This window comes from Peromyscus eremicus, chromosome 4, assembly GCF_949786415.1.
Source record: "Peromyscus eremicus chromosome 4, PerEre_H2_v1, whole genome shotgun sequence".
Taxonomy (NCBI): Eukaryota; Metazoa; Chordata; class Mammalia; order Rodentia; family Cricetidae; genus Peromyscus; species Peromyscus eremicus.
The window spans coordinates 7,945,716-7,966,406 of NC_081419.1; the positions used below are offsets into that span (position 1 = coordinate 7,945,716).

Below are 20,691 nucleotides of genomic sequence, written 5' to 3' on the forward strand. Positions count from 1 at the left end.
CCACATGGCAGCTCACACCTGTATGTAACGAGTTCCAAGGCTTCTGACATCCTCACACAGACATACACGCAGGCAAAACACCAATGAACATAAAATAGAAAACCAAAATGCTTACCCACAGACACATGTGAAAGCCACAGACCCATACAAGCCCCGTGGCACATCCAAACAGCCACGCAGACCCTCACCCTTGTTCACAGCACTGCCTGCAGGTGCACACAATAACCTGCAGGTGGCGCACACACCTGCTGTCTCCCACCCTTAACCTGACCCTCCCATCACCCTTTCCACCTTCTGGGACAATGACTCCCTCCTCCTTCCCGATTCCCAGTCTTGGTGTTATCCTTGATTCCTCCCTCACATTCTAATTTATCGGGAAAACCTGCTTCAAAGAGCTGTAGTCTCAGGACATGGTGGCGCACACCTTTAATTACAGCGCTCTGCAGGCAGAGGCAGGTGGATCTCTAAGTTCGAGGCCCAGAGAAACCTCGCATTGACCCCTCCCAAGCCCCCTGGAACCCAACGGCTCTAGTCACCCTCTTTTCACCCTTTCCACGCAGTCGTGAGTGACAAGATTATTTCAGGAACCTTATTTTTTGTTTTGCTTTTTGGAGACAGAGGCTCATGTCATCCAGAATATACCTGGCCTTGAACTCAAGCCTCCACACCTAGTTCTAATTTCTCTCATACTCTCTCTACCTTCATGGTCTGTTCTCAGGGCACAGATCAGATGGGGTCTGCAGGGGGGGGCCTCCCTTCCCTCTCTCCAGCTGCTGGAGTCCTGTGGTTTGTAGACCTGTCACTCTGGTCTCTGTCATTATCTTCATGTGGCCTTTTCCTCTGTGTCTCTCTGGCTATTTCCACAGAGGGACACCAGTCACAGTCAAGTGAGGGCCACCAGACTCTGGGATGGCCTTCTGTTAACCAGTTACATATGTAATGACCCTATTCCCAAATACGGTGTTGGACCCTAACATATGGGGCGGGCGGAGGCTGGAGGAGTCCATAACAGTCTCTGTGGTGTTAGTTTCGTTTCCAAGGATTTCCCCAACACCATCGCTTCGTGGTCGGTCGCTTTTCTCCTTGCTGTGATGGAATACCGGGCAAAGGCACCTAAGGGATGGAGGAGGGTCCACTTTGGCTCCTGGCTTCAGGGTGCAGTCTGCCATGGTGGAGAGACTGTGGTGGCACGGATGTGAGGTCATATTTCATGTTCAGTCAGAAGGCAGGGATGGGTGCTGAGGTGCAGCTGGCTTTTCTATTCCATAGGGACCCTGGCCCATGGGGCGGCACCACCCCTTTTCAGGATGAGTCTTCCCCCTTCGGTCAAACCTCTCTAGAGCACCCTCACAGAGGCACCCAGAGGTGTGTCCCCTAGGCGATTCAAGATTCAGTCAGATTGGCAGCGAAGGTGGACAGTCATCTCAAGACGACTGAAGTGACAATTATCTCAAAGGTCCACACTGGCTGACACACAGACAACAGGGACCCAGCCCAGGCACCAGCCCTCAGCCCAGCCCAGCCCCCAACCCAGCCCCCAGCCCCCAGCCCCCAGCCCAGCCTCCAACCCAGTCCCCAGCCCCCAGCCCAGCTCCCAGCCTGCAGTCCCCAGCCCCCAGCCTCCAGCTCCCAGCCCCCAGCCCAGTCTCCAACCCAGCCCCCAGTCCCCGCCCCCAGCCCCGCCCCAGCCCCCAGCCCAGCCCCCAGCCCCCAGCCCCCAGCCCAGCCCCCAGCCCAGCCTCCAGCCCCCAGGCCCCAGCCCAGCCCCCAGCCCCCAGTCCCAGCCCCCAGCCTCCAGCCTCCAGCCCCCAGCCCCCAGCCCCCAGCCCCCAGCCCCGCCCCCGCCCCCCCCCCCCCCCGCCCCCATCCTCCAGCCTCCAGTCCCCAGCCTCCAGCCTTGTCAGCTCTGGTTTTGCTTTTGTTGTAGTAGATACCCCCACACCATGTAGTAGTTACACTTTTCCTTAAGTCTGTCATTTCTTGTCTGTCTGTCTGTCTTTTGGAATGCAAGTCCCTGGTTTTGGCTTTGTTCTCTGACTGACTGGCATGCTCCATGAGGTTCTGGGTGGAAGAATGAGGGAATGCCTTGGAAACACACATGTGCATGTGTTCATGTTCACACCACTGCACACATGTGTACAAGCCACATGGCCACACACAAGTTTGTGCTACATGGAAGTACACATGCAAATGAACATTCACACATGCATGAACACAAAGACATACACACATGCACAGATGTACACGTGCACACATAGGCACAGGTGTGCATGTATATGCATCTACATGCATGGATTTTTCAGTCCCTGTTAGTTATCTTGAGTTGTTGCTTAGAAAGTCATTCTGGTCTTGGTGAAATGAAACAATGCTACCCTGCATGCTCATGAGCCTCGGTGGGCTCAGAATGCATCCAGGGCCTCAGCTGAGAGCATCATGTTAAAGGCATCTTCCCTCACCTATCTAGCAGCTAAATGGGGCTGGCTTGAAAGACTGGATGCTCATCAGATCCCTCCCTCCTTCCCTCCTTCCCTCCTTCCCTCCTTCCCTCCCTCCCTCCCTCCCTCCCTCTTTTCTTAGGTTTTGATGTGCTCTCTCTAGGACCTCTCTCATATGGTGGTCTCTGAGCTTCCTCTAAGAATGACTGCTACATGAATAAGTCGGGGACCGCATGGCCTCTGTGACTTACCTGAAATACTACGATGACATTTTGGTCACACTCGCAAGTGAGCCTCAGCCCACCCACACTCAAGGAGAAGAGGACATAGATTTTATCTCTTGATCAGGGGACTGTGGAAGAATTTGCAACACATGTTTTGCACATGTTTAAAACAACCACATGTGCACACACAGGAATACTCCCCCCCCCCATTGATATACACACTGAACACACTGTGTGCATATATGTAAACATACACCTCTATTCTACATGAATCCCATGTAGAACAATCATATAAGCACGCCCAGTCACACACACACACACACACACACACACACACACACACACACACATACAGAGCTGCTGCAGACCCTACCCTAGTGGATACACAGATGGTGCCCAAGCCACACGTTTTCCTTCCCACCCCAGGCTCCTCCGTGGCTGAGCTGGCCAGGACAGGTGGAGCAGTAGCTAGTGTCGGTTGTACCTCCTCTCCAACCCCTCTCCCTGGCTGGCGGCAGGGGCCTGGCAAGAAAGGAAACAAATAACCTTGCGGAGTTTAAATAAGCAAAGTTTTGTGCAAAGCAGAGGTTAATGTACTTTATTGTTCAATGTCATGTTCCTAGTGGATTGGTGAGGAAAAATGTGATTAATTGCCCCGAAGCCCACGGATCTACAATTATTTGGTTGTTGTGAACAAATAAAGGACTTCAGTATCCATCATATTCAAATGAGGCAGCAGAATAAATGATGGCGGGCCGGGGAGGAACAAAACCGAGGCGTGTTCCTCCAGGATGGAAGGGACTGGCTCCTTGTCAACCAGACGCTGGATGGTGGCAGGAGCCGAACCCGAACCCGTCAGTCTCTGTACCGCCAGCGAGGGCCGGGCTGACCCCGCAGGGGCCGCCGTTAATTCATGTCACCCTTCGCACATTCCAGCCTGCGTGGGAGGAAGAGCAGGCGCCAATTCCCTAATAAAGACTTGTTTTGCAGTGAGGCCGGATTGGGGCGGGGGCACAGATCTTCATTAGCGCCCCTTTCCTGGGCCAGGCTCGTTACAGAGCACAGGTACTGGTTAAATGTGTCCGATCATTCATCATGATTTTGCCCTCCACTTTGTCACAGCGTGGGGATTTAAGGAAGATAGATGGTACGAGATGTTGTCTCCTCCACAGACGCTTTCTGCTCTGGTAAGTGTGTCCGAGGCAGAATTATTTCGCCACTTTATTATTTCCTAGTGAGTGTTTGTCAGAGCGTCGCCTCTTGGAAGGAGCGAGTTGTTTCCTGTCACTCAGGGATGTCGCGGGAGCTGTGATGCTTGGCTGGGTTCACCAGCCAGCTGGAACCCGGGCTGGGTCCCCAGGCAGGGCTGTGGGGGGTCCTAGGAGGCCGGGCTACAGGGTCAATGTCAAATACAACAGAACTGCCAGCCGCGGGCTTTGGGAAAAGGAGGGGCTGGGGGTTTAGACAAACTGGATTGGGTCAGGGGGAGTCCTGGGGATGTTTGTGGGCCTGGTCTGGCTAAAGGCCAGGGTGCTGGGTAGGAAGCTGTTCAAATCAGTGTCCAAAGAGCTGTGTGAGCTTGGCCTTGCACGGAGCCAGCTGGAGAGGGTGTGGGTAAGGCTGAGGCTTCTGGGCCGTGGATAGGCAGCGGGGAGAACAGCTCATCTTGCTGGCACCAGAGGAGCTCTCTGTCCCCACCAGGCAGCAAAGGGCCAAGTGGTGACCCACAGGGCCTGCGGCTGCAGGGCAACGACAGAAGTTAATGATGAAGGCTGGCAGGCTGGGAAGATGGCTAAGTCGGAAAAGTGTTTGCCAAGCAAGCACAAGGCCCTGAGTTCAGATCCTCAACACCCATGCAAAAAGCCAGGTAGTCTCAGCAGGGAAGAGGTAGAGACAGAAGCCTCCCCCGGACTTGCTGGCCAGGGAAGTCTGGCTGGTAGGTGAGCTCTGAGTTCAGCGAGAGACCCTGTCTCAAAGCGACAGTGAAGAGCTACTGAGGAAGGTACCTGATGTCAACCTCTGGCTGTAGTGCACATACATGCACTTGTACACACACACACACCTGTACGCGAGAGCTGAGCACAGCCAGAAGCCGGAAGCCCGAGTCCTGCACTTAGATCTTGGAAGACTGGAAAGTGACTTCCTTCCCTACCATCGGGGGACTCTGGCCCCAGGCAGAAGGTGGGACATCTGGGGGTCGTTGGGGGTCGTTGGCAGCTCTTTTACTTCTCTTCCTCAGCTGTCCCCATCTAACTGGGGGGCCAGTGACCCTCAGCCACGCCAGCATCTGGGGCACAAGGCTGTGGAGGGCCCTGCCTTTTCTTTGCTCTCCTGCAGGACAGGCTGCTCTGGGCAGTGAGTCCAGAATGAACAGTCCTTGGAGGCCTGGAGGAAACCAGGCAAGCTGAGGGGGAGTGAGGCCAGGGACCTGGGAAGGCATGGCGCTTGCCTTTCCATTTCCAACACGTCAGTGTCAGATTTTGTCCCTGCTACCTGTTCAATGTCCCTTCTTTCTCCTCCTCAAAGCATCTCCAGAGATGGACCAAGCATGTAATTTGAGGGTCAGGGAGGCCTGGGCTCAAAACCTTTGCTTGGTATCATGTTTTCGAACCTCGGTTTCCCCAACTGTTAGAAGGGTACATATTGTAGGTGTTCTTTCAACTCAGGCACTCCTCCAACAAGACCACACTTCCTAATCCTTTCAAGTGTGGCTACTCCCTGGGGACAAAGCATTCAAACATGTGAGCCCATGGGGGCCACTGGTACTCAAACTGCCACAGCAGGCTGTGCTGGCTGGCGGGGGGCCCCAGGACGCTTCTGTCTTCATCTCTCCAGCATCGTGACAAGTGCATGGGCCATGCCTAGCTTTGATTTTCTTCATGGATTTTGGCAATCAGAACTCAGGGAGCCATGTCACTGAGAGTGGGCTTTGAGGTTTCAAACGTCCACACCAGACCCAGTGTCTGTCTGTCTGTCTGTCTCTCTCTCTCTCTCTCTCTCTCTCTCTCTCTCTCTCTCTACCTGAAGATTGGAATGTAGTTCTCAACTGCTCCTCTGCCTTGCATATTACCATGCTCCCTATCATAATGATAATGGACTAAACCTCTGAAACTATAAACAAGTCCCCAACTAAATGCTTTCTCTTATGAGTTTCCTTGATCATAGTGTTTCTTTACAGCAACAGAACAGTGACTAAGACACCTAATTAGTGAGCTCTAGACCAATGAAAGGCCTTGTTTCAGAAAACAGGGTGGTGAGCCAGCAAGATGGCTCAGCAGATAAAGGTGCCTGCTTGCAAGTTTGCTGACCTGAGGATCCCCAGGACCCACATGGTGGAAGGAGAGAACTGACTCCTACAAGTTGTCCTCTGACTGCAACACACAAGCCACGGCACTTGAGCACCCCCTCCCCACAATAACTAAATAAATAGATAAATGCAATATTTTTTTAAGAAAAGATTTTAATAAACCAGGATGGACAGTTTCTGAGCAAAGACACACCCAAGGCTGAGCTCTAGTCTAAACACACAGATACACACACACAGACACACACACAGAGACACACAGACAGACAGACAGACACACACACACACACACACACACACACGGGTACTCACGCATGCACACACAGTGTCTTCCTAGTACCTGCCCACTTTAAGCCTAAACCTCGAACTTGCCATTCCAGGCCTTTCCTGGCCCAGCACCGCCACACCCACCACCATCACTGACACTACAGCCGTTTAACGCTCTCCCTACCTTCATCTCCTCATCTGTGCAGAAGGGATGGTGGAGGTGGCATCGCTGTTACAGATGGGCCTTTCTCAAGGACAGCAGTCCCAGTGCTGACCCCATGTACTCTTCCTGTGGGATGATAGCAGCATTCCCTCCTAAACTCCAGTGCACCTTGGTTACTGCCTGGACTATAAATGCTCACAGCTAGATCATAAAATGCCACACACTTTTGTTCGGCTCCTTAAGGGTCCCTCTCTGGAATCCATGACCAAACCCAAAGAAAGCCCATCACAGATGTCCTGTGCAGTCGGTGCCAGCCTGCCCACCATGGGAACGCACCATGTTGACAAAGGTCTCCAGGGGATACCCCATGGAGCTGGATGGAACCTGCCAAGGCCTTGAGCATAGTAAATTCTCGGGGCCAACTTCAGACGTGACAGTTGGGAGGCTTGCCACCCAGCCAAAGATAGTTGAGATGCCAGTGCCATAGAGTCCTCATGAGAAAATGAAGTGAGCCAGTTTGTCATGACAATGGACCACACAAGTGGCTGACCACACAGACATTTGTGTCCCAATATCCTGGAGGCTGTGGGTCTGAGAGGAGAGGGTCAGTGTAGACAGTTCCTTCTGAGACCTCTCCCTATGGCTGGGACTAGCTACGTCCTTCTCCCAGCTCTCCCACAGTCCCCTTCTGGATATGTCCTTACCTCCTTTTCATTTTAAGACAGTGATGTTGGATTAGGCACCACCCCAATGGCCTTATTTTAAAGTCACTCCTACTTTAAAGACACGAGTGTGGTTACAGTCCCATCCTGAGAAATTAGAGTCCAGATGTCCGCACACAACTACATCAGGGGACAGTTTAGCTGGTAACACAGACAGCTTATGGAACACTCTGAACAGCCCTGCTTATGGAAAGCCCTCAGTCAGTGTCGGCCAACGTCCCCATGCTCACTGCCACCCCCCACTGACCTCATGCCCCCCCCCCCCGTACCTCTGAGGAACTGTCTGGGGCCCCCAGGCCGCCTTTCAGCCTGTGCCTTCTGCCTGAGGTGCCCGCTCTTGGTCTCCATTCACGCCAGTCCTTCCCATCTTGGGAGGCCAGCCCTCCTCCTCCCTGGGCTAAAGGACTCCAGCAGCCTGTGTCTGCAGCCCTGTCCGACAGCCCTCCAGCCTAATGGGGATGGGAAGACATGGTGCTGTAACTTTCAATCTCAGTTTTTGTTTTGTTTTGTTAGACATGGGGTGCATTTTTCCTTTCTGGTTATAAAAATGGTGTGTTCTCAGTTTGTAAAACCCGTACAGCACACTTTCTTTTAAAAAGAAAGCAAAAAAAAATCATCTTAAACTAATATACTGAGTTTTGTTTTGTTTTTGAGACAGGTTTCATGTAGCTCAGGCTGGTCTGGATGAACTTGAATCCTGCCACCACCTTTCAGGTATTGGGATTTCAGTCAGGCAGCTTCACTCCTAGTTTAAGGGGTGCCTGGGATCAAACCCAGGACTTCCTGTCTGTTAGGTAAGCAGTTTACCAACTGAGCTATATCCCCAGCCATGGTGGATGAGTTTTAATGTCATAGCTTGTGTCTCTCCGGAATTGTTCATAGGTGTGAAACGTGTATGATGCTCTTTCCCTTGATCCCAGGGTAGCAGACTGTGGCTTGCTCCCCACACTTAACTGCACAGTGCCAAGTAGAGAGGAACTGTATTAAACATATATGTTCATTTACAGTGCGCATCCTGAAAAGCACACGCATTTTAGAGGCAAAAAAATATGACATGGTCGAGGAGACGGCACAGAAAGTGAAAGCGTTTGTTGTGAGATGTTTGCACTGTGTGAAGATGTGTCACTGTGACTGGTTTAATAAAGAGCTGAATGGCCAATAGCTAGGCAGGCGGTATAGACAGGACTTCGGGGCAGAGAGAAAGGCAGTAGGAGATAAATCTAGGTGTATGTCAGATGCCAATGAGATATGGAGGGAGTCAGACACACAAAATGAAAGAAAAGTGAAAATCCACAAACGAAACATAGATTAATATAAATGGGTTAATTTAATTTATAAGAGCTAGTGGGACAAGTCTAATCTAAGGCCAAGCTTTCATAATTAATAAGTCTCTGTGTAGTTATTTGGGAGCTGGCTGGTGGGACAGAAAAAGACTCATTACAAGCACTGGCTACCTGAACCTGAGCCCCAAGTTCAACCCCAGAACTCATGGGAAAATCCAGATGCTGCGTTAGGCATCCATAATCCCAGAGCTCCTATGTGGGATAGACAGCAGAGACAACAGAATCAGCTGGAATCGCTAAGGTCAGCCAAGCCTTGAGTACTTCCTACAGCAGCAGAAGTGAAAGACTCTGCCTCAACCGGATGGGAGCACCAACTTCTAAACACTGCCGTCTGACTTCCACACATGTGTGTGCACACCCACACTCACACAGATAGCACCCACAAAAACAAGGAGGAGAGAGGAAGAAAGGGCAGGCTACACACTACAAAATAGAGTCTATGAGTTCTATGCTTGGGATAGGGTTGTTTTATTTTAGGACCTGGAATCTTGCTGTGTTGTGCCAGATAATCTTGAGCTCCCATGCTCAAAAGACCTCCTGCTGCAGCCTCCCAAATATCCAAGATGATAAGTGCCTGTCTCATGAATACTGTTTCATGGTCTTTGTTTAACCAAGCTTATCCATCATTCCACATCAACAAGTGAATGGTGCTGCTGTGGATTTTAGTGGCTGCATAGTATTGCATCACACTGATGTCTCACGGTGAAGTCATTCCCTAGCTACTGTGCAGGGCAACAAGTCTCCAGCAAAGTGGCTGCGGGAATAGTTGGTGTGGATTCATCTCTCAGTAGTGACAGGCTGTGAGCCTGAAGCCCCCGCATCCCCTGAGACTTTGCCACCATGCGGTTAGACTGAGCTGCTCTAAGCTCCCCACCATACCCTCTGCTTCTTGGTTCTTGGCTGTCATTTGGTCTTCATGTGCAAGCTCTGTCTCACCTCAGGGCCTCTGCACAGCCTTCCTCTATCGTCACCCCACTCGCTGCTCACACACCCTCTCCAGGAAGGCTTCTGTGACTTAGTCCTCCTCAGGTGAGCTCCTCTGATCTTTCTTGAGACACTTAGGCTTACCATTAGGGTAAACCAGGAAATTACCAGTAGTTAATCATTCTAAAATTACACAGTAGGCCATTTCTGATGGTTAACCGAATATAGACCCATCACACCACCCCTTCAGTGTTGAGTGATGACATTTGAGACAGGGACCTGTCAGCAATGCTCACTGTGGCCCATCCCAGCCCTGTACCCAAACTTAGAATGCCTCATCTGTCGATATTAATGAATAAACGAATAAAGACGCTTCAAGTCAGATTGAACTTGATGTGGTAAGTGCCTTAGCACAGTCTATGCCAGTGTGGGGGAGGGTCACCTGCCTTCCGTTTGGCACTAGTCAAGGAGAACAGAGACATGAACAGAGCGGGGGTTGAGGCTGGGTGCACATCACTGGCCACAGTGGCGGGCTCCAGCTGCTGTAATTTCCAACCTAGTTTCTCTAGGACTGTGCCCAGTCTCACTTTGAAGTGGCCAATAGCAGCTGGGCTCCTCTAGATGGAGAGACCGACATGGTGAGATGGCTAGGTGCTGAATCTCACCAGTCTCTTCCTCCGACCCGGCGGTGGTCCAGGCTTGTAGCTGGTGCACTGTGTACCCATGGCCACACGGTGGCAGTGTTGGCGCCGACTGGGCTCTGGGAGGCACAGGAAGCCTCAGCCAGCTCCTGCAAGATGCCTTCAGAGGCCGCTGGGTAGTGTGCATGCTGCGTGCACAAAAGGGTACGTGTGCTGGGTGGTATTTGAGGGTGCCCCCATGTCTGTAATTATAGATGGAGAAGTCTGGAGGGGTCTGTGTACATAGGCACACATGCACGCCTGGCTGTCTGAATGTGGTATTTGTGCCTCCGTGGGTGTTTCTAACAGTGTGTCTTTGTGTCTTTGAATCTGTGTAACTATATGAGATAAGGATGCTCACAGGGGGAGAGTGTTTGGTGTGCAAAAACATCCTGGTGCTGATGTGCACATGTGGGGTAAGTGTGTTTCTGGAAGAGAGGAGCTGACAGCTTGAGGTTGTGTATATCTGGCTGTTGGTCTACACCAGTACCAGGGACTCCTGGAGCTCTGTCTCCCCCTGCCTGGGACCCTGTCCTCCATAGACAGCTGTTCTGATTCTGACTCTCAGGGCCTCAAGCTGGGGCCTCACTGGCTGCAAATGACCTAAGATGCTCTGTCCCCACCTTCCCTGCCCACATCTCTCCCTGGGCCCCCTCCCTCCAGCCACTGACACCGCAACAGCAGAGCTTCACCTCCCACAGCTTCACGACTCATAGTGCACATAGTGGGGTGACAGCCTCCAGTCGGCATGCAACAGGGCCTACTCCAGTTCCCCAACCTGGAGAAGAGACACCATACCCTTGTCACGAGAGTCCTGGGTGGTCCCACAGAGCTGATCTCAGTGTGTGGCCATGTGCCTTATCCTTACCTGGTGGTGCCTGAGACAGAGCTCTGACTGTCTCCTCCTACCTCAAAGTGGGACGGGCTCTCAAAGTCTGTGGCCCAAACCTTGGGAGGATGTGGGGACGCCACTAGCTCCTTCTCCTGGTCCCATTACCCTGTGCAGTCAGATCACAGCTCCCTCCCAGCCTGCTCCCTCCCCCTGCCAGGCGAGGGCCAACAGTGGCACGTCTGGCCACGTCTGGCCACCCTTCCCCCCGTGGTTATTAATAATTGGGTATTAGGCAAGAGGCACTATTGATTGTGGCGCGGGCAGCTCCAGGTCGAGGTAATTTATGGAAACACCGGTGTCCCTGGTGATAAATAATGAGGTGATCGTGAGGATGGGTCACTAGTGAGTGGCCTCCACCCTCTACCCTGTCCACTGACACACTAGCTCATAAACGGAGGAGGGAGCGAGCGACCCAGCAAGTGGAAAGACAAAGGACGCTTTGGTGATGTGAGCCTCCGGAAGACAAGGGGAAGCAGAGACATGGCTCCGTGGGTCCAGGTGGCAGGAGCTGGTGGGAAATGATACAAAAGGGCAGAATGGCAGGCAGGGCATGGGAGGGAAACCGTGGGGACGAGGAGACATAGGGAGAGATGGAGTGGGAGAGAGATGAAAGAAGGCAGGGGAGGCTGAAAAGAAAAGCTCTGAGCTGTGCAGGGTGGGGACAGCAAGGACAGAGACAAAGAAAGCGGACTTGAGCAGTGGAGGCCAGCCGCTCCCACAGAGGACCGTGCACAGGACCCGTGAATTCACTTGATCGGCACTCCAGCCCCCGGAGAGCTGCCAGGCCTGTGTGCTCTGGAGACAGACTTTGAATCTTCTGGGCCCTGCTGTGTAACCTTAAACAGGTCACTTCCTCTTGACGAGGGGACCCTCATCTGCCCAGCTGGGAGAGGGAACCTTCAACGTCCATGCACTTGGGACCAAGCGCCAGGCCTCAGAGTGTGCAGGTCAGTTTGTAATGGTGGCATGTGGTGCTGATGGAGTCATACATGTGACTCTGACTCTACTCAGTGGACGGAATGCCCAGTTAGTCACAACAAGCCAGGGCAATGAGACAGGGCAGGAGGCTCCCACAGAGGGCAGGTGTGATTTGAGCAGGTGGGAGAGGCATTCCTAGGGGTGGAAACATGATGCCATGATGATGTTTTCAAGGTAGAAAGAAGGCCATCTGGGACCCACCCACCCCCACACTCAGACACAGAGCCACAGCTTTAACTTGGTTATCTCTAAGGCTAAAGAACTCACTACCGCTCCTGAGGAAACCTAATTCTGAGAATGTCCTTTCTCACAATTACCCTTCAGCCTCTCCTCCTTTGCCCACTCTCACCCCCACATTCTGATCATCAGGTAGTCACGTGTGGCTGCTGTAGACAATGCTTCTACTGTGGCTGGTCATCCTGTCTTGGGCAGAGGTAGGGATGGGGACTGTATCTTCCCTCTGGATCCACAGTGCTCACTTTTGGCAACCCAGAGCCTGGGGCTTCTTAGAAATGTGCCAGGTGCTGCCTCTCTTCCCATGCCCGCCATCTTCTCTGGGTGGAAAAGAATACCAAGCCAGTCTGTAGGTTGACCTGAGGAGGACGCCCATTCTGTGTCCCCTGGGCAGTGTCTTGACCCTGCTGCCTACTGATGAGGTGACTGTGCACAGGGTCCCAGTGTCCTCGAGGATCCCAGAGGCTTGGGCAAGGTGTCTAGAACCGGAGGAAACTGCATATGGTTCTACTCCCAGGATCCCTCCCCCACTGCCTTGTCCTACACTCCCTGAATAGCCGAGCTTTCTCCTTCGTGTCTGGGACTCATGCTTAAGAGCCCACAGTGGTCGTGACATGACTCTGTGCCCTGGTTCTGAGCCACACTGCTCAGAATCCCGCTCACGCCCGACCCTATCCTGACCCTATGGGATTCTCCCACACTCACACCAGGGAGTAGGCGCTCAGGGCCATCATGTCGGTACCACCCTGCATCCATGCATCTCTCGTGTCCCTTTTGTGTGGAGGTTTGCTTCCAGTGACTTCTCATCCCCTCTCAGCTTTGCATCTTGACCTTCACCCTGGAGGTCAAGGCTCAGGCCCATCTGATAGAGGCTCTTCTTGGCAACTGCTCTCCTAGAATTATGGCTTCCTATTAGGGGCTTCTAGACCATTCCTTGCTGTCCCATTCTAGAATCTTCATCGAGCTATTAAACTCAACCAGTACTAGAACTCAGCAGTTAATTAACATTTTGCTTTGTCTCCCGTTTTATAGCTACCCAAGGGGGTGAAGCTGAGAGGATGATGTCGTGGCCACATACCCTGGGTACCATCTTATAAAGGATGAGCCCAGGCAATTGTTAGAAAGCACTGAATCTCTTGCTCACGGGGACTGGGGTATCCTGTAGGGAGCGGATGGGCTCAGAGGCCTTCGACCTTCTACCTGTGTGGCTGGGAGGTGCGCTTGAGAGCAGGTATGAGACAGACACCAGCTTGATTCGTTAAGGACAAGTGAGGAAGGTCTACACACCCTGTAGGGAGGTGGGTAAGTGGATGGGTCTACGCAGCTGGAGGCCCTGCCCCCATGGAGTCAGGACAGCCACCAGGGCTGGAAACAGTCTGTGGGGTCAGCAGGGCAGGCCCCGTGTTCAGGACGCTGGAGAAGATGCCCTCCTGGGTATTTGTTGCATCTGAGTGTCCAGCCTAGAGCCACCAGGCTTGGCAGAGTCTGACACCAGCAGACACAGGGAGGAGATGAGCTGGGGCCGAGAGGAGGTGTGAGGAGGTAAGCTGAGGCCATATGCAAAGGCTGGAGACTTGTGGAGCTGGGAAGAGGGACATCCATCAGAGCCTCCAGGTGAGCTGAAGAGACCTGTCAGCAGTCTGTGGCTGGGGAAGAGGAAGCATGGACATAGATATCAGTTAGGGGATCTGTGTGTGCCTTCCTCTCCAAATAGTCCCCTAATGCTAGCAAGGCTGAGATTGCCCTGCTTCTGTCAAGGGCAGGCAGGGGTGAGCCCAACCCTGGTGCTCTGCCGTTGAGCTAAACACCGGCCCTCCTACAGATCTTTTAGACGCTCCCCTTGCCTGTACTCGTGAGCCAAAGTGGGGCTCCCGAGGGTCCCCCAGAGCCCTTTCTGGTTCCCCACAAATCAGAGTCATCCCAGGGACTTGCCCCCTTGTCTTCTCAAGGCCACCTGGCTGATGACAGAGGCAGGGAGGCTTCGCAGCAGGTGTATGGGACTCTGCTCTGGGTCCTGCAGCCCAGCTTGGTGGTCCCTGGCACATCAGAGCTTCCTTCTCCTCAGCTTGCTGGACCTCCCTTCCTGGAAGCCTGTGCAGCCAGCTCCCCAGCACCCCCCAAGTCTCCCAAGCCCCCCGCCCCAGCCCTCTACTGTGTCCCTGTATAGTTGCTCTCCAGAACACCTGTCTGTCCCTCTCCTGCAGAAGAGCTGTGGCACGCTGTGTCCTATGCAGGGCCTGGCTCCAAGGAGGCCCTTGGTCACTGGTCACTCTGGTCACTGTGGGTTGAGTGCTGAAAGAACAAACAGGATACCTAAGGCCCTCCAGGCCAGGTTGGACTTGGGGGAAGTGGCTGAGCCGCCGCTGCTGGTGGTGGGTGCCAACGCCCCTCCCAGGCCCTCAGCACCGCCCCCCCCCCCAACGGCTTTGTTCCCGACCTCAAACCACAGGGAGAATAAAGTTTGTGAAATATTAGTTTAATAAGACATGCGACTACTATTAAGGATCCAAGGGTTCTTATTTATTATTCATGGGGCCGTGTGATTTAGGGGCGAGTGGGTCCGCAGAGGCTCTGCTTGGCCGCCTCTCCCGCAGCCAACCCTCCCCGCTGCACCCGGTTTCCATCATCCTCTCCTCCTACACTTACTCACACTGCAGTGCTCACAGGGACCCCCCACCTCACCAGGTGTGGAGTGGAGGACAAGGTGGTCGCAGCTCTCCCCTGGCTGCCTGCCCTGGGCCCTGCTCTGTGGGAGTCTCTGAAAGGAGAAGGTCGTGGCTGCCCAAGTCCTGCCTGCGGAGAGACCCTCAGCGTTGTAGCAGGCCGAGGGGCGGTCCCTTTTCTGTCTCCTCTTTAGGGTCCTAGGACCTGAGAGTTAGGTAGGCGAGTCAGGCCTAGAGCAGATTGAGAGAGTCAGGAGGGGACTAGTTTATACCTGCGCCAACTTGCTGTGTGACCTTGACAGGTGTCTTGCCTTCTCTGTCTCAGGCTCCCTCTAAAATCAGAGCCTGGGTGGATCATCTAAAAGTTTCTCAGCAGGAAGGAAATGGGCAGGTGTCTTGTGTGTCGTGTACAATATCTTCCTAGACACACAAAATCCGTCATGGCTTCTCAGTGCCGCCAAATTTCCTCTTCTGTGACTTCATAGTCAGCTTCTTCTCTTCCCCAAAACGCAGACCCTCTGTCCTGGCTTCTTTGGTCATACATTAGAGCTCTTGAACTTGGTAGTAGTAAAGTCACGTGACCTTGTAAAACACGTGGTTGTCAACAGTTTCCTCCTTTTTCATTGTTGAGCAACACTCCACGGGTGTGATTGGCAAGCTGTGAATCCACCCACCACCCGTGATCACACAGGCTTCCGGTGTTCGGTGCTCATGAATGACAGCTTCCGGGAGTGTCTGCAGCCTCTTGGATTCTATTTCCCTTGGGTAAATATTTATGCATGAACTTGCTAAGTCAAAAGGTAAGTACTTTTTGTTGTCTAATGTTTGGTTTTTATATTTCTCTGCGTTACTAAGGCTCCAGTCCACAGCCTTGACTATCACTCTACCATGGAGCTACCCACTGGTACCCATGCTTGTTATTTTTATTTGTGTGTATGTTTGTCTACATGTTTATGCCTCATGTGTGTGGTTCCCTAAGAAATCCAGAAAAGGGCATCTGATCCCCAGGAGCTGGAGTTAAAGGCGGGTGACCCGGCGTGGATGCTGGGAAATGAACTGTTCTGTGGAAGAGCAACATGCACTCCTTACCCCTGACCCATCTTCGACACACTGTGCTGGACTCCCCAGCCCTTGTAAGTTGCAAGGGCTGCGGAGGTGGCTCAGTGGTTAAGAGCACTGACTGCTCTTGCAGAGGACCAGGTTCAGTTCCTAGCTCCCATGTGGTGGCTCACAACCATCTGTAACTCCAGTTCCTGGGGATCTGGTGCCCTCTTCTGGCCTCTATGAGCATCTGCAGTCATGTACATTTAACCACACACAGACATATACACAACTTTAAAATAATAAAAATAAATCTCTCCATATATATGTATGTATATGTGTGTGTATATATTGAAACATTATGCAAATCATTGTATTTACAGTCTCATCAGCAACGCTTAGAGCTCTGTGAGTGCTCCACATCCTTGCCAACACTTGATAATGTTGGACTTTTTCATTTTATCCTCTCTATTGGGTGCGTTGGTACTTCGTGTGATTTTAACCTCTTGTGATTTGAGGGAATTTCTGTATTTCCTTTTGTGATCTGTTCTTTCCTGTTTGGTTCCCTTCTTAGTTTTGCTTTTATTCACAGGACATATTTACACACAAAGACTGAAAGCCGGAGGCTGGGAGACGGCTCCGTGGGTAAACAGCTGGCCCTGAGGACCTTGTGAGCTGAGTTTGGATCCACAGAACTTGCGGAAAGCTGGGCGCAGGTGCACAAGCGCTCCTGCAGTGCCTCGGGAGCAGAGACAGCAACACCCTGGGAGCTAGCAGGCCCGCTACCCTGCTCACACACCCGAGACTGCTCCAGCCCCGGTGAGGACCGACACCCGAGACAGCCTTCTCATGCGCAGGCCTGAACTGTACCCATTGTACACACAGAGCACACAGGAGTGGGAGCCCTGATAGACATGTAAATGGTGAAGTTTAAAAATTGTAGCATGCCTAAGTCTGGTTTTTGATAAGTAAGTTCTAACTGAAGTTCCAGTTTCTGTTTACAGACCCTGTGTCTTGTGGGCTCTCAGCTGATCTTTGCTCCCTGTTGTGAGTCCATTTTCTTGTAGAAGTGTATAGTTCAAGTGTTATGATCCATCCTAGACTGACCGTTGTGCGTGGTGTGAAGCAGGGGCGAGCTTTTCTGTTCGCTTTTGATTCTGTTTGTTTGTTTGATTGTCCAGTTGTCCAGTGTGGTTGAAGATTTTGCTTTTTACAGTGAGTATGCAAACAGAGGCAAGAAAGAAAGACAGGAAGGAAGGAAGGAAGGGAGCACAGTGGGGAGAGGGAAGGGGAGAGAGAGACGGACAGACAGGGTGAGAGAGGAAGAGTAGGTGAGAGAACAGGCCCTCTGGGTACTGGTCTGTCTTGGACTTTCCTTTCCTTTCCCAAGCGTCTGCCTTCATGCCAGGTCCCACAATCCTGAGTACATCACCTGTACAGTGAGTTTTAAAACCAGGCAGAATAAAGTCAATGCTTCCTTTTAATATTGACTGGGTTATTGTTGGTCCTCTGCTTTCTCATATCAGTTTGAGAATCAACTTGCCAATGACTCATAGAAAGTCTACTTGATATCTTGGTTGGGACCCAAATTTTCCATAACTCATGCTGGGTGGGCCTTGGGGGCTCTCTGTCCCCCCCCATGTCTGGCCACCCCCAACTACCTTTTCTGTCAGTATTCCTCTGAAGATGAAGTCCTTCCCAGGAGACCAGAGGGTGAAGCTGAGGGTCTAAAAGCCAAACTCATCCCCGAGCCTGGTGTGAGAGAGCTCAGCCTGGTCCTGGAGTCCTCCACACCTGTGAGGCAGCTGTGGAGGACCCCATGTGTCACTAAAATATTGATGATTGAAATGTTGTGATGCCTGAAGTCAGCTCAAATTAATAACAGAGTGAGCAGCGGTATATACAAGCAAAATTGGTCATGAGCTAAGCATGGGAATTGGGCATGGGCACAGAGGACTCATAACACCACTCACCCCATCCTGAACACTCGTGGCATTTTATGACGACACTTACGACATACGTTCTTCATTTCTCCCCCAGCCTCGCCTGGCCCCCACTGCACTCTGGTTAATGACATTCTCTTTGCCATCTGCAGCTTCTCCGGTGGTTGCTCATCCCTGTGCACCCTGGAGCAGATCCCGCTGCGCAGGTGGCCGTGGCCAGGCTGCCCCTGATGCGGGGTTGGCAGGTGGGTTTCCACCTCACCTTAAATGATTTCTGAGATGATTGACCTCCAACAGCTGCCACCTGCAACCCCGGGCAGGGCCCTGGGCCAGCCCAGCAGCAATGGAGGGCTGGATGGAGAGAGAAGACTGAGCTGAGGGCAGAGGGGAAGACCATGGGGGACTTCAGAGGCCACTGCAAGTCCTGGGCTCAGCTCCAAGTGGAGGGTACAGCAGGGAAGACAACTGTCCCTTAAGTGTGGGAAGATGCCGGCAGCTGCTGTGAAGGGGACAGCATGAAGCAGAGAACACTAGGAAGCTGCTGTGGCCACCAAAATCGACACGGCATGGGCTTGCCCTGGGCTGGTGGCAGCGGAGGTGGTCAAAACGGCCTGGCAGGATACACAGGGTGTCATGGACAGGCTTCCTCACAGGTGGGATTTGGGTTGAGAGGGAAGTAGGGGGGTCAGCAATGGTGCTAAGGGCAGGCTGGAGCAGTGGGTGAAGAGTTGACACCTGCCAGGCCAGGGACTACGGGAACAGCAGAGAGTCAGGATCATGGTGTGGCTGTGTTAAAATGTGACTTGTCCTTACAAAACTCACATAGGGGTGTGATGGCCATTGTACCAGTGTGAAAGGGTAGTGCACCCCAGGGGTGACCAGGGTCCTGTATGTTCCAAAGCAGCCACTGGGGAGGTGTTAGCTACCGTGGGAGTGGGTTTCTTGTGGAATCTGTGGGTTCTACCCGTGTTACCTCTCTGTCCTTCCCCTCATGGTGAGCTACGTTACAACAGCATAGGGCCCTTCACCAAATGCACCATACTCTTGCATGCCCCAGTCTCCAGAGCCAGGAGCTAAAGAACCTTCTGTTGTTTATAAACAACCAAGCCTGTGGTGCTCTGTTACAGCAGAACACCGATTGAGATGGTCACGTGGTTTGTTACATGGACAAGGACACACAGGAGCCCAGCCTGTAGGAGCCAGTGCTGGGGACCGAGGCCAGTAGTCTCTTCTAGGATGGGGTTGAAAGCTCACTGGGTAGTGACAGCAACAAGACAGCGTGTCCAAAGCATGTCCGTAAGCATGTGGGTGACTTAACGAGAAGGGTCCCCTGCACTCCCAGCCCCCTCCCACCTCCCACCCCACCACTGCAGTCCCCCACCACTGCGCTCCCCCACCACTGCGCTCCCCCACAGGGTGCTGCCATCGGTTGGCCATCGACCACTTGGCCATCAGTTCCTGTTCTGTCCCACTCTGTCCAAGGCCCCACCCACGTTCTTCTGTGAGCACGTTGCTCATTCCACCTCACAGTGCCAGCTTTCATCCCTCTGGGGCCTATTTGTCTTTTCACCAAAACTCACTTCTCTGTCAACTTTCTTAAAAATAGTTCCCATGTGCTACCCTGTGAGCCCATACTTGGTGAGGGCAGTGTGTGGGGTGCAGGTGCTGCTCCTGAGCTGCTTTCAAAAGAGGGGGACCTTCCTAGACAAAGGATGCTTAGAGAGAAGCCATCCAACCATGCTTCGCTGATGGAGCCCCGCACCCACAGCATCCTGACATTCCTTCTTGTCTCTCCGTGTGGGGATACCTAAAAAGATGGGGCACCTATCTCAAATGGACAAGGATGGGCAGAGTAATAGGGTATCTGCTTAGGGTGCTCACCCACACCCACACATCCCACTCACTCTGGCTACAGTGATTTGTACAAAGGCAAAGGCAAGATAAGAGGGGTCTAAAACGAGGCTGTCAGCAGGACAAAAGGTGCAGACCCTGCAAGTGGGGCTGGCAGTGTGCACGGAGTAAACGTCCAGGTTTAACAGAGATGCATGCCAGATTGACATTTATAGCCAGTGCCAGTGGTCCAGGCTGAGAGATTAGATGCTGAGCCCTGGCCTGAGCCCCTAGCCTCCTCATCTTCAAGTGTGGTGTAGGGCGAACAGCTGAACCTGTTCCGGTACTCGCCCCCGCTCCCCAACCAAACCTCCCTCCCTGCAAGACTAGCCCCTTCCCTGGAGGAGGCCAGGCTGCAGACCGTGCCACTGCTCGGGAAGGGAGTTGAATATTCAGTATCTGGGGAGACAATAAAAGTCCCAGGAAGAACCTGGCTAAGGCAATTACCTCTGCATAAATGCATATATTATTCATCCGTGGCTTTGAATATATAAATAATACTGATACAATTTGCATGCGTTAAAAGGGGATGTAATTACCCACGGATGCCTGTGAGCGCCTGGTACCCACTGGCCACGTCCTGGGCCTGCTGCCCTGCCCCTGGAGACTCACCTTTGCCCTTTCTAGAGGCAGACTATGCTGCATGTGGGTGTCTGCAGTGACTAGGGAGCCGTGATGCCTCTGGCAGTTCTGTTGGACTGTGCTTTTTGATGAACTTGGGGCTCTTCTTGCCTCCCAACTCCATCGGAAAACTTTGGACTCTTTTTAATAAGATCATTATAATTGTCCCTTTTAAAAATCACATCGTCTTGGGCTATGGAAACAATGCTTGTTCATCATGTATAATTTGGAAAATGAACAAATTTGAAAATGAAGACTAGAATTTTACTTCCCCACTGCCCTGAAGCGACCACAGCATGTTTGTCCTTTGGCTAGCCTTGTCCGTTTCTAACAAACTTAGGATCGTGTTATGCACGTTTGTAACTTG

General features: G+C 52.5%; 1 long non-coding RNA gene across 2 annotated transcripts in view; it reads left to right on the forward strand.

The window, feature by feature from the left end:
- Window positions 1–3,658: 3,658 nt before the first annotated feature.
- The window catches only part of LOC131908948 (uncharacterized), a 44,136-nt gene continuing 27,103 nt past the window's right edge, over window positions 3,659–20,691 (forward strand). Inside the window, exons 1-2 of one of the 2 annotated variants that reach the window (XR_009378690.1) lie at window positions 3,659–3,846; window positions 15,461–16,689. This is a non-coding gene — a long non-coding RNA (uncharacterized LOC131908948). The remainder of the gene's footprint in view (window positions 3,847–15,460; window positions 16,690–20,691) is intronic. The other variant, XR_009378689.1, reaches the window with a different exon arrangement.